This window comes from Hippopotamus amphibius, chromosome 2 (assembly GCF_030028045.1).
Source record: "Hippopotamus amphibius kiboko isolate mHipAmp2 chromosome 2, mHipAmp2.hap2, whole genome shotgun sequence".
NCBI lineage: Eukaryota > Metazoa > Chordata > Mammalia > Artiodactyla > Hippopotamidae > Hippopotamus > Hippopotamus amphibius.
The window spans coordinates 138,283,547-138,297,928 of NC_080187.1; the positions used below are offsets into that span (position 1 = coordinate 138,283,547).

Here is a 14,382-nt window from a genome sequence, read left to right on the forward strand (position 1 = left end):
AGGGATCCATGCAAATCTTTGAATGCCTTACAGAGCATCAGGGTTTATCAGCAGAACAACGGAGCAGCAAAGGTAGCCCCCTTACTCGGGGGTCGTAGAGAGAGTTCATCGTCAGACGGCTGCTTCCAACCAAACAAAACAGGCTCCCGTTCCGGGAACGTGCTGCACATGTTCTTAAAGGTTAACGTAATTAACGCCCTTTCTTTCTTCTCAAATTCTTTTTATACTGCTATTGTTTCTCCACTGACTCATCTCTTTGAAAACCGTCCTCCCCTCCTCATCTTTTGCTCCTTTAATTTTTTTCTCTCATTCAAGGCTCCATCGATTTCCTCGGTCTTTCTCTTCCTTGCTCCTGCTTTCATCTGGGGCCCTGGCACAGAAAATGAGGCTCGAGCGAGCGGATCCTGGGAATCCTCTAAGCAGAGCATTTCTTTAAAAGGGTAACAGATGTTCACGATGATGGTGAAATGCTGTCCTCACGTCCCTTCCTCACAGGGCGTGACCCAACCAGCTCGGACCAGATGCCAAAGTGCTGCTAGGAGTGCATGTACCCAATTCCACAGGCACTCCCTCCGGTTACTCACAAAGCAGAGTTCCACGGGCTGGCATCTCTTTTCCAAGTAATCGGATCCCTGAGCAAAGGATCTCATTTCCATGGTACCATTTAATACATCTCCAGTGTCCCTGGAACATGGGCATGGAGAGGTCCCGGTGGGGGCACAGGAGAGGCATGGCTTGGGTTTCAGGAGATATGGGTTCTAACCCTCCTCTGCCATGGTGAGTGTGACACACTACATGATCCTTCACCTGGCAGAGCCTGTTTCCTCATCTGTAAATCCAAGGTCTGGGAAGAGATGACCTTGCAGACCCTGTTAGAGCTAAAATTTCCCACATCTTTTATCCCTGAGGGCGGATCTCTTCAAAGTTCACGTTGGGTTCCTTGGTTCAATCAGCAGTTGAAGTTGCTAAGTCTTTTTTTTTTTTTTAATTGAAGTAGAATAATTTACAATGTTGTGTTAGTTTCAAGTATATGACAAAGTGATTCAGGTTCTTTTCCATTTCTTTTCCATTCTTTTTCAGACTCCTTTCCATTGTAAGTTATTACAGGATATTGAGTGTAGTTCCCTGTGCTCTACAGTAGGCCCTTGTTAAGTCTTTACTAGGTATAATGGTATCCACCATGCTATCTACTGGGTCTCTGGCCTGGAGCACAATCACACAGGCCCAGGCCCCTCCCATCACCATGCCTTGCTCCTCCCCTACTGTGGCGCTCCTGCCAGAGGTGCTCCAGAAGGTGAGAAATCCTCCACTGTGGGTTCCCAGGATGAAATTCTGTTTTTGCCAAGGTCTTTCCCCCTGGTATTTGTCTAAGAAAAGCATGCATGCATAAATCTCAAGGCCAGAGAAAGAAAAAAAAAAATCCAACTGTGTCTAAGACACGGCTTTTGAAAATCAACTAACCCTTTGGGGCATTTTTGCAGAATAAAATACACAGAAAAGAATCAACAGGCGGACGGCATTTAAATTATTCAAAGGAACATCATTAAGGCAAACTTCGCTATGCAGGTGGGGGCCTGGGCACAGCCCGTGTTTAAGATAAATGCCCAATTCCTCTGGGACGCCTATTACCAACTGTTACAAAATTATAGGCAAGAACATTTTATTAGAGCAATAATGCACCTTGAGAAGTGTGACTGGGCAGGCAGGCTGCAAGGCTGCAATTCTGAACCACTCTGGGGTAACTGACCTGCGGCCTTTCAGCTCACAGACTCTTCACCGGAGCCACGGATGTGCCTGCTTGAACCATAGCTCTTTTTACCTTTCATGATAGCAGATGGAAGACTTCTATTAAAATGTATGAAGGCAAGTGAGCAGGCCTCAGCTAGAAGAGGAAACCAGCTCCTTGGGGAAGAGGCCATTCACCTTTCCTTTTAACAAAATCCTATAAAATAATTCATTTATACAGTGTCGGCTTGACTGCATATATGCAGTCAAGAGAAAAAAAATACTGGAAAAAAATAGACAAAAATGTACTTGATGCCTGGGGTGTGGGAAAATGAATGATTCTGGTTTTCCTTCTTAGCCTTTATGTTTCTACACTGTCAATGGGGAGTATGTATTCTTTTATGCAAAAATATAAACATCTTTCAAAAACAAGTATTCACACAGGTCTCTGCCCAGGCAAAAGACTACGTTTAAGCAGGTAAAAGATGCAAAACCAAGAGTTTGTATATGAACACTTACCAAGCCTGGTATAACCCCTGCTTTGGTCCAATGCAAATATCTTTAATCCCCACAGCAGAAGGGCCCTGCTGCTCCTGTTTATTGCAATGTAAGGGCCTGGCCTGGAGGCAAAACAATCCCTGACAGCTATTCCCACATTGCTAGAGACAAATCCTAAATTTGGCATGCTCTGAAAGTGAACAAGGCTTCTTTCTTTCTCCTGGTCAGAGACCTGAGATGTAAATACTTTAGGCTGTAGAGAGTTTTCAAATAAACATTTTCCTCTTGAAGAAAGCCATCCAGTGATTACAGCATAACTTTCCCAGAAGGGATTCCATGTACTGCCTCTTCTTTAAGAAACTAATTGGCAACAGCACGTAATTTAATTATTTACTTAAATGTATGCCCTCTGGGGCCTGAAGGAAACGCTGTACTTTTTTTAAGCCACGGACAGTTTGGGAAGTTGTTGGACCATGGGTCAGGCTTTGATGTTTAAACACACACACAGGTGCTCACAGGCGCACACACACACCCCGTCCCCCACAAGAAGTCAAGATCCCCTAATTGATATACCACCAAAAAGCAAAACTCTCTCATGTCCAGATCCTACAGAAATCCCTGGGAACGCCAAACTTCTGCCATTTTGCACTTGGCCTGGGAAGAAAGGGAAAAAGCCCCAGCTGCAGCATGTAACGCAACGAAAATTAGAAGCAGTGACTTCTTTGTGGGATAAAATCCACTTGAAAAAACAAATAAACAAACAGAAAAACCGCCCAAGTCCTGACCATTCTAGTCTGAAACTTTTATTGCCTGTTTGAATACTGCATTACGTCAAATATCCCAACCATCTTCTCTTTGGGTTAGAACATTTCCCAATCTTGAAGGCTGGTATTTCTGTCTTTTTCTCTTTTTCTTCCCTTTTCTTTTCTCCCTTTAATCTTATTAAAAATGTGCCCAGGGCCTAGAACATTGTCTGGTGCTGCCCTCTGCCAATAAATATTTACTGAATAAATACATTTGCTGAATGAAGCATGGCAGGAAGGGTCCCGTGAGTGTCAAGGAGAGGTGTACCTCTCCAATCCTGCAGCCAGCATCCCAAGACCAGGTTGGACGGACAGATTTCAGCACTGTGGCTTCCCCATGGTACTATCAGGGTCCAGAGGCCTGGCTTCTGCTTCTGACCACACCACCCCCCTCCTTGGAGACTTGAAGCAAATCACTGCGATTCCCTGGACACCTGCCCTGTTATTCCTCTCATTCTGGCTCCATCATCACCTGACATGAGACCGATCAGCTTCCCATACCCTGTGCTTTCTTTTCTCCTTCCATTGGGCACTCTGGATCAACCTTTCATAGGTGGCACCTGGCGTCAACAGCGACACGTCCACAGAATGGACTGGTCTTCTGCCCACTGTCAAGCCTCGGCAGAAATTCTAGGGAAGATTCTCAAATAGGTGGTTTGTGCAGATTGAGAAGAAGGCTGTGACGGGAGGAGCCATTAGAGGCTCTTCAACATCCTCTTCCCCCTTCACAGACTTCACTCTTGAGTGTCCCTTTGCCAAGGTGTGGCTTACCTGAAAATTCAGCTAAAAGCCAAGATGTACAAATGTACACTTTGCAATGGCTCTCATGGTTTCCACCCACTCTTGACACAGCTGAGGTTCTTTCTTGCCATCCTGTGCATGATCTGCTCCTCCAGTCTGGGCCAATGGTTTAGCTTATGTGGAAAAGTGTGCCTTTCTGTTTTCACTCTGGTCATGGGTAAAAAGGTTGAAGAGCGCAAAGCAAAAGGAGACTCCTGTGATACTCCACACCAGAGGTCTTTCCAGACCACTGTCAACCCATTAATGAATGCTTCAAGGGCAAACTGTGCAGCTACTGTAGCCCCTGGGAGGCAGTATAGTGTCATGGTCAAGAGCATGGGCATGGGGGTGGGGGAGAGGCAAAGAATCGGGTGTAAGATGCATACTCTGCCCTCGCAGGCTGTGTGACCTTGGGCAAGTTGCTTAATCTCTCTGAGCCTCAAACTGATCAACTGCAATATAAGAAAAACAATGATAGCACCTTCTTCAGATGTGCCACTTCAGAATTACAGGGGACAAGTTACATCAAAAGGCCTTAGCCTTTGTCTAACACACAACTTCTCTCTCAAGAAATGGAAACACAGTACTATTGTTTAACAAGCTTCATAAGGCTATTACGAGAAAATGTCTGACGTCTCCCAGAAATCACATCTTGAGCATCTATTTGACATAGCAACCTTATCAAAAATGTAAAGCATTTATTTGACTTTGCTCATTTTTTAGAGAGCTGGTGACAACTCCCTGTAATCTTCTATCAAAGCTCCCATCTGTTTACTAATCCACTCCAGACATTTGTGAGGAAGCACTACCACCCTCTCCTGTGTATTGTCTGTTGTTTTCAGATCCATCTTTTCCTGCTTAATAAGGACCACGACAACTTTCCCACCTCCTTTGCCCACCTCCCTTTCCTCATTCCCCCTGACTCTTTTTAAAGAACCAGTCCGTGGATCTATGTGCTCACATCTCCAAATTTTCTAAAAGGAAAGAGAAAGCAGAGCTCAGAGAGCCCCAAGGGTCCTGTTGCTCTTTTCGTAATCGCCATGGACTCCTGTTGCTTTGTGAACACCCTTTTCATGTTGAGCTGTTCTAATCAGTGGGAAAATAAAAATGAAACAGGAGCAGGCTAGTTCCACTTTCTCTCTGATATATGTTAAACCTAATGACTGCTCTGGGTCACTCCTGTGTCCTTAGAAACGTCTTAAAGTCTCAGAAGGGGAAGAACGCAGTCAAAGAACCAACCAACAAAAAAAAAAACAAAACCTCTCTTCCTCCTCAACCCCATTTTTGCAGGTGAAAAGAACCAAGGATCTTGTCCGTTGCCAAGTCTATTAAATTCATCACATTGAGAGAAACACCTAACTCAGGCTGTAGTTTCCCTGTCAGATTTCCTAGTGATAGTAACTCGAAGGGTCGCTGCATGCAGAGCCAGAGTCCCTGTCCCCACATTCGGTGACCGACGGTGGATGCGGGCTTGGGCGTGAGCATGGCAGAGAACTATATCAAAGCCTTCTTTGCTGGACACGGAGCAGAGCTTCCCAGCGATACACAGGCTGGGGCAGAAGGAACAGGCAGAAAGGCTGAGGCATGCAAACAGTCAGTGCCAATAACAGATCATGCTAGCCCAATAAAATGCCTTTATGAAGTAATTAGCAGTTCATAAAATTTGTTCAGTAACTTAGAAACCTCTGTCCCACTCCTTTAAGCCTTTTCCGCTGCTAAAGGGCCCTTGGGAAATATTAGCTCCTACTCTGTGATGAATGACATGGCATTGGCAAGGTGGCAGCAGCCACTCGTGGAGAGGATCACTTAGACATCCTTCCTGCTCTGCGGACTGAGAAGATGGTCTCAAGTCACCTCAGTTTAAGGGGAACGTTAACAGGAGACCGTGGGAGGATGCACAGGGAAAGAAGAAAATTGACAGTGGCCTGAGCTACAGCCTTATTTCCCCACAACGTGAAATGGGATGGACCTGCCTTTTGGAATTAGGTCAAAAATCAGAAACCAAGAATGTACAGGGCCTGGCCCAGTGCCTAGCAACGGCTCCCAAACCATTGGTGGCCTCCATCAATACGTGTGCCGGTCGCATCGGTGTTGTTCTTTATAATTCTCACGCATTCAGTGCCTACAGTGTCCCCCTCTAGTCTTCAGAAGAACCCTATGAAGCATCATCTGTGGCCTTAAAATAAGAGCCTGAGATGTAAGGACTTGGCTTACCTATAAGCTCATAACCTTAAGTGCTTCCTGAATTTTAAAATCTCTTGAAAGTGAAAAAAAAAAATCACTCATAACACAACAAAAGCACAAAAGAAAATTCTTTTATAGCTTAAAAGGCTCCAAAGAAAGAAATAACTTTCAGCTGGGCAGCATACTATTTCCATAACCCTCCCAATGGATCTCTAAGGCATGGTGGTGGTGGTAGGAAGCCAGGTACTTCTAACTACAAGACTGTAATCTAGACATGAGTAGAAAGAGAGATTCTGCTTAAAGAAATCACTGACGTGACCTCTGCCCATGATATGTAGAGCAGTGGGGTTACATCAGTTTCTTTCATTTGTTTTCTCATTCATTTTTTCACCCCTGTCTCATCAGGGGACAGTCCCGTGCTCTGTTTGGGGTCCCGCAGCCTGGTGGACTCACAGCAGGGAAGGGACCATTTAAACACTAACTGCCAACCAGGCATGGCAGGATGCTCTGGGAGGCCACAAGGCAGAGGTACCAGGGAACAGGCTGCCCAACTGATTAGCTTTACAGTTCCAAATACTGTACACTAGGCTCTACATCCTCCCCGCCACCACTGTGAATGCAAAGAAAAAGGTTTCAGCCCCAAAAGATGGAGCTCAAAAGCCATTTGGGGTAGGCATCAAGGGATATGGATCCAGCTTTCATAGGATGACTTCCTAATGGAGGAGGGTAAGATCTGTCTCCACCTTCAAAGTTGTTTATTAAACATCTATCTCGCTCCTTCACATCTCTACTTTCTGAGAGCTCCAGTTTTCTTCTCATATAGTGAAAAAGAAGAATTTTTTTAAATGCAGTGAATTTTAATCCCCTTGTCTTGAAAATAGGACCAGGCTAGCCGTTTGGCACAAATGTGGCCATTTAGGACACAAATGGTCACTCTATTTTTTCCTTCTACGTCCGGTAAAGAACGGTGGATTCCCTCTAAGCTGAGTCTTATTCTTGGGAAGCTGCAGAGAGGCGTTAAGAAACCCTTGAGAGGCCTTAGCACCCAAGCCCTCACATCACAATTGAAAAAACCGAGCCCCAAAGGGCACACCTGGATTCTGGTTCAGATTCTTTCCTATAGTTGTGTGACCCTGGGCAAGCCACCCAATGCCTCTGAGTTCCCTCTCCTACAAAACGAGTGGGTTTGATGGGATAACCATCTATTCAGTGATTCCATGACTTCCGACTGTTTCCAAGTATCAGATTCTCTCTCAACTCTGTTCCAGCACCCATACCTCCAAGCTTCCCCTGCGGGCAGGTGAGCACTGCACACTTCCCCCTGCCCAGCATCCTTCCTTCCTTGGCAACATCCTGGCAATTCTTGAAGCTCTGGTTCCCATGTCATCAGCAATTTCAAAGATGCACTCCCTGGCTGACCATGCAGTTAGTCTTTTCCTGTCCTGCCTATATAATTCATGTACTTATCATACCGTTTATCAAAGCAGCTTTTAACTGTATATTTGCAATCTGGCTGTGCCCCCTGAGAGCAAGAGTCCCAGTTCAAAGAGAGCTGAGGTGAGTAAATCCCTGATGGATGAATTTGGAAACAAAAGAACACATTTAGTTTTATGTCTTCTCTCACAGGTACTTGGTAATAAGGCAAAAATAATGCATTTTGAGAAAATTACCACTTCAACAAGGCATGAGCTTTTTCCTCCATCCCAGAACTTCCCACACTTCAGAGCAAGTGGGCCATCGATGTCTTTAAGAGTTTTGTGGGTGACTATTTACCAGCGACTACCACACCCGTAACTATTACCTTGCCCCCAACCCCCTCCCCAAGGTGCTGCACTTTTGAGATAAACACATGCACACGCCTTAAAACATCCCAACTCTTTAATAGGAGGATGAGGCTTGTTTTTGTTCCCAGACACAATGGGTCTAATCCACGTACCACACCTAAGTCGTCAAGAAAAACTATATAGCTGGAGGCTAAAAATAATTTGGGGAAAAAAAAGCACCTCCGAATATCCAACTTCCTTTGCTAAAAATCTCATCCTTTTAAAGTCAGGAATTTCTCAGCATCGCTTGAATATTACTAGACTTTTTTATCCCCTTCCCCTTAAGGGCTCATCAGGAGTTTATGCCAAGGGATGGGAAGCCTGGGTTCAGACAGGATTTCCTGCCTCATCCTACACCTTCTGGTTCAATCTAGTCCCAAAGCCATAAAATGTACCGACTTTGCCTTCCTGCTGCTCCCAGCACGTGTGAGACTCTCATCACAAATTCTCTTTGGCCTTCCTTTTCTAAACTCCAGGCGTTACTCTAATAGACGGCATGGAATGCAGAGGAAAGGGGACTCTGACACTCACTCCTTGCCTTTCCCTGGTTCCCAATGGCCCCGGGGCCTGCTTCTCTCGGGGTCATCATTAGAGCGAAAAATGATGTATCTGCTTATGTGAGCATCTCTCCGGAGGGGATAGGGCTTCAGGGCAGGGCTGTGTCTTCCTTACGTTTGGAGCCTTAACCTGGCATGTATAGGAATCCAATGACTCTGATGAATGAATGGATGGATGGATGAATGAAGACCATGTCTTTGATGCTGCACCATCCAAGGTACAGTACACCTGGGCCACCCCAAAATGTGAGCGTGCGATGGAAGACAACAGGCACCCCGATCACGTTGATGACCACAAGACTGTGGCTGCCATTCGCTGAATGCATGCTATGTGTCTAGGAAAATTATTCACAAATTATTCTCTGGGGTAGGTTCCATTTTTAGCACCTCCTTAACAGGCAAGGACTACAGTTTGGAGAGGATATGCAGTGACGTCACACGCCCAATGGAGCCATGATTTTTTTTTTTTTTACTGTCATTAAAATCACTTCTGATCATATACCCCAGAAATAATGATTAAAAACAGTTCTAAGGTAGCTTGAGAGAATATATATTTTTGGAAAATGCTGCCTTGTGCAGGATACTACCTTCTGGGTTTGCTAAATTCTCCCATGTGGATTACAGTGATAAGATGTGGAATCAGGTCTCTCTTGAGCGCTGATGTCAAAGAGGAGGCAGCCGGGCTCATGCCACTGGTTTGTCGGGCCAGCTTTCTCTCTGTAGGGGAGGGCTGAATGCGTCATGAATAGGGCCTTCCCTCCCTTCTTCCTGTCAACCCTGCTCACCTCCTTCATCAATTTCACCCCCACAGAATACAACAGAAGAGCCAACGGTGGACACAGTACCAATAATAAGACAAAAAAAAATAAAATAAAACTTGACTGCTTTTCAATGCAAGTTAGCCCCCAAAAATCTGCAGTGTTTTTTTTATTTTTACTCTCCCAGGGCACGGCTCACGCGGGCCAGCCCACACAGTTTCTGGAATTTAGTCTTTCTGCCAAATCAATCTGCTGAGATGGGAGTGTTACCTCATGGAGCTGACAGATTTCAACACTGCTTCAAATCAGAAGCTTCAGGACATGACAAAGGTGTGTGCTATGGTGGAGGGGGAGAGAAAAACTGTCTGAAGTTACAAGTCTACACGGCTGGCGGAAAACTTGATGTAATGAGAGAGAAGCTCGTGTCCCAGACACACAACAGCTGGGAAAATCTGTCCCCCGCCTTGGAGCTGGGACATGTTCTGGGGGAAACAATGATAAACCGGCAGCAGCTCTTCGGGTGCACGCTGCCTCAGAGGCCCTGCATCCACTCTCTTCTCCCACAGGGTCCCGTGTGACTTGTGCTTTGGGGGCAGGGAGAGGGCACCGTCCTCACTGCCCTGCCATGAAGCCCACTATGACCCCTGTCTCTTCTTCTGCACCTGGGCCAGCCGCCACTGAGACCTTAGGCTTGCCCCACAGGGCACCCGACAGAGGAACCAGGCAGAACAGAGCCACCCCACGGGCAGCAGGGTTGCCTTCTCCTGGACAACAAGGGCAGGCTCTCCAGGGGTCGCTGACAGGTGGAGCTGACCCAGACAGGGGATGGAGGTGACCCTCATGGAAAGGGACAAAGGCCTCCCTTTCCTGCCTGCCCATGAAAAGAGGAAGATGCTGTCATAAGAGGTGACATAGCAGTGATTAACAAAGTTTATAAATGAAAAGAAGCCTCTGAGGAAAAAAAGGGAGTGGGGCTCACATTTATGGACCACTGAACAATGAAGAGTTAGATGCCTCACCTGATCTGACTCTCCCATGATGTCATGAAATTGGTCCTCTCGTGATCCCAAGTCACAGGTGAGTAAACTGAGGGTTGAGAATGAGGTCAAGTACATAGCTTGCCCAAGGTCACAGAGCTGTTATGTGGCAGAGCCAAGGTTTGAATCTCACACCCAGCGATACAACTTCCATTGTATCTAGTGAGATAAAATAAGCAAGGCCAGCGTGGCAGCACTGAAAGCAGCGGCCAGCGGACGCCCATCCCTTTAGGAACAGCCACAGCCCCTCCCAGGACACGCACACCTGCAGTCTCGTTAATGACGCACGCGCTCCTACTTAAGATATACAGTTCCCAGCAGCAGTTCAGCTGGAGCACTCTAAATATAGCCTCCTGGGAAAAAAATGTCCTCGCGTGGCGCCTTGTCCCCAGGCCAGGCGGGAGGGGAGCACCAGAAGCGGCATCAGATGCTGCAGTCACATTGCTGAACCTGAGGGGCACCCAGGTCGCACCCCACAGCCGACACCCACCGTGGCTGAGCCCGTGGGATCACAGGTCTGCAGGGTGGGAACGGGGAGGATGCTGGGGGCACCCCTGCCCGTGGACTCCTCCCCATCAGGCTCCCCTCTGTGTTCTCCCAATCAGGTGCTGCCCACAGGTAAGATGCTGGTGGCCCCCCAGGTGGTCCTCTCACCTGTCTCACCTTTCCTGCCTCACTCTGGTGGCCCTGGCTTACCTGCCAGGGTGAGGTCGGGCTGCCAGGAGACTGGTGAGAGCACCGATTTAAACCTGGCTGTGAAATTCAGAGCCGTCAATTCTCGCAGAACTGCAGTGGCCGTATCACAAGGTGCTGGCACTCTGTTGTTGCTCCTGACACCACGAGCAAGGCTTGTGAGGGCAGGAACGTAAAAGAGGCTGGAAGGAGGTGCCAGCTCCGGCTGTGAAAAGCACCCAAGGCCGCTGCTCTGGACCCCCTCCAGGGTCCCTGCTGTCCCACTAGACCACCCTGCACAGTAACGATGTTAAGGAATGATGCTCACGGGAATCCCTCCTGCAGCAGATGCAAGGGACCTGCCGGAGGCCACGCAGCTACTCAGCAGCAGAGCTGGTAAAACTGAAGCACTGACTCCCAGCCAGTGCTCTCCCGACTACACCCACACCGCTTCCCCAGGCCTCGCACCTCACAGCTTCATCCTGTGTCTCTTGGTCTCCCAGAGGCCGTGATCCCTTCCACCTGGCTCTGCATCGGCACCGGTGGAGCCCTGGCACACGTCATCACCCTCTCTGTTCCACCTCTGTGGTCTCAGTTTGGAGCCCGCTCCAACTTCTCCACCCATGACCTGCTTAGCTTCCCTCCTGCAAGAAGCTCCCTTCCAACTTCTCCAACCTTGCACTGCCAAGGACCTCCCTCTGTTGTTTCACTAGTTCATGTGTGTTATGGGCTCACCCACCCCTCTGGAAGCCCCCAGCCCTCCAGCCTGGTCTGGTGAAACAAAACCCAATTCAGTGTCCCCTGTGGACTTTCACCAGACCATCCATCATGGAGGCAGTTACGCATCCCCGTGGCTTACTTCACCCTTCACTCTCCCGATTCCTGAGCCAATCCTCCACAATGGTCCCTTCGGAATTTCTCCTCCCCAAACACCCACTTCTGCCTTCTCTCACCCCTCCCCCACCACCCACAGCCTCTGCCCTCTCATGGCCTGTTTCTAAGAAGATAGTGGCTATTTGGTGCAAGTACCCCTTCTCCGGTCCTCTGCACCTCCAAATATTCACCTCTACACCCATTTCTTCTGTGGCCCTGTCTCCGAGAATGGCAGTGTCTTTGCCCTTCAAAGCATAAACTCCCTGGTCACGAGCATCTTCTCCAGAACAGGTTCCTGGAGGACCCCCTTTCTCCCCAACCTGTTCAACACCAGCTTCTTCCCCATAGGGGAAGATAATTTGGTCTCACTTCCAGCTTTGGAAATTTGGTGACCCCTCTGCATCCTTTTCTAGACTTTTTTCAACACTCTTTCCCCACCCACACTCTTGTCGTTTCCTCTGACTCCAAGGAAACAACATTCTTGAACAGCATCTAGACCTTTGAGGGGTCAGTTCCAATAACTAGATATGAACCCTCATTTTCTCTAATCCCCCTGCAGCAGCTGAAACTGCCCATGTCTGATGTTTTCTTCGGACGCCCTCTCTCCTTGGCACATGGCACCTCACGGCCTTGTGTGGGTTTTCCCTTTAGCTGCTCCTGTTGCTTCTTCGGCTCCTCTCATCTGGTGTTGAGTAGCTGCCCCTCTACATCTTCAAAGGAAGTGTTCTCCACTACAACTGTGAGATCCACGTTACAGAGGAGGTTTTCAAATATACAGGCCAGTCTAACCTTTCCTGTTGCTTAACCTCCCTTAACTCACCTTGAGATATCAACATTCAGATGCCCGTTGCCACCTCAAATCCACCTGCTCAAAGTTCACCCACTGTCTTCTCCTAATCTCCTCCTCCTTTTATCACTGTGACCACCTGTCACTCAGTCTCTGTGGGCTTTGCCCTCAGTCCCATCCTCGCTTGCTTTGATAAATCTCTGGAATCTCCACTTCCACTGTGACACCCTGGTTTAGACCCTTGTTGATTCATTCTTTGAGCCATGCTGTAGCTCTTCCCAGTGGTCTCTCTGCTTCCCATCTCCCTGTCACATGCTGTAAACTACTGCCATGTCTACCTACAAAGGCCACAGAATCCCACTGCCTAAATCCCATGGGGTCAGGAGCAGGTCCTTCCCTCGGCCTTCACAGCCTTTCCTGTCACATCTCACAAAACCTGCAACATCAGAATGTGGTTTGCTGTCTCCCAGCCTTCCATGCCTGGGCTTCTTATGCACTGTATTCCTGTCCAGGATGTTCGCCTCCCACCTCTAAGGCCCAACAGAAACTTCAGCTCCTCCCTGAGGAACCCTGGCCTGAAATCCTTTCCTGCCATCCTTCAACTCTCTAACAAGCAGTGTCTTTTCAATTCACTTGGTCATCACTCACGTACCAACTTATCGTAGCTCTTCTAATAGCCCTTTGCTGACATTTTATTTCCCTAACTATACTATCAGCTCCTGGTTCCCTTGGGTTTTGTGGCCACTGTTTCGGAAGCCATTCCCCACAAGCTCAGCACCCCTTCCCGCCCCCATTCACAAGCAAAAGCAGTCAGGCACCCCAGCCCCAATGGCAAGCAGCGACTGGACTCAGCCTTACAGCTGGAACGCAGGGGCAGCGTCCCAACAGCACATGGCCCCGTTCACCCACTGCCTCGTGGCTGAGTAGAAACACTGGCTTCTGCTTCAGCTTCCTGCGCGCTTAGCATCCCAGCTCTCCCTTGGGGCTGTAAGCTGCCCTGGACCCCAGCTATTGGCATGATGTGCGGAAGGTTCCATTCCATGGCATTACATTTACCAAAGTGCTCGTTCCCTGGCCTAGCTTTTGCCTGGCCCAGGCTCCTCAAGGACGGACCTCGCTTGTCATATGCCACTCCAGATGGCTCTCCCACCTGGAAACTAGACATTGTTGCTCCCCTGACTTCAAATATCTCCTGCTTCCCAAGGCATCTGTCTGCCATGTCTGCTTAGATATGGAACTGAGTCAGAGTGCATCCACCCCTTTGGGGCCTGCACCCTGGACAGTGGACCTTTCTCCCCAAGGAACCTACCCATCAGCCAGGTCTGTTTCTTCCATATCAGCTCCTGGCCACCTCCTCCTCTTCCGTCCGCCGCCCCCTCCATCCTCCCCTTCCTCTTTACCAGGCCATGCCGATGAACTCCCAGCATGCTTTGGGCCTGAACGCCTCCCACCTTCTTCCTCTACAAAGAAGGACCACGTCCTGTAAGTTTCCATTTCCCTCCTAGCCTCCAGCAGAGAGCCTGGCACACTAGGCATCCGGTAAGTTATGTAGATTTTATTTTTTGACAGAACGTGTCTGAGGGCAAGTAGAGCAGGGGAGGTGGATGCTTCCGTGCCCAGGATGGAGGAGAGGGCAGGTTTGCTTTCTCCCACTGCTCTTCAACCATGAAGCTTGTTTTTCTTAGAGCTGTTTGAACACCACTTCTAACAGGCCTGGCTGATTTCCTGTTTACAGAGCCCAGGGCAAGTACAGTTCAGTGCCCATAATAGCAATAAATTATGGCTGTAATTTAAACTTCAGGCCTGGAAAGAAACCCTAGTCGTAGGGCCTTCTCACCCCTGCGGCCATCCAAAGAGTGCCACTTTTCTTTCCAGTGCTTTCCCT

The 14,382-nt window shown here is 48.3% G+C and overlaps 1 protein-coding gene across 2 annotated transcripts in view; it reads right to left on the reverse strand.

Moving 5' to 3' along the window:
- The window catches only part of SLCO3A1 (solute carrier organic anion transporter family member 3A1), a 308,477-nt gene that overhangs the window by 132,953 nt on the left and 161,142 nt on the right, over nt 1–14,382 (reverse strand). The gene's annotated exons all lie outside the window — the stretch shown is intronic.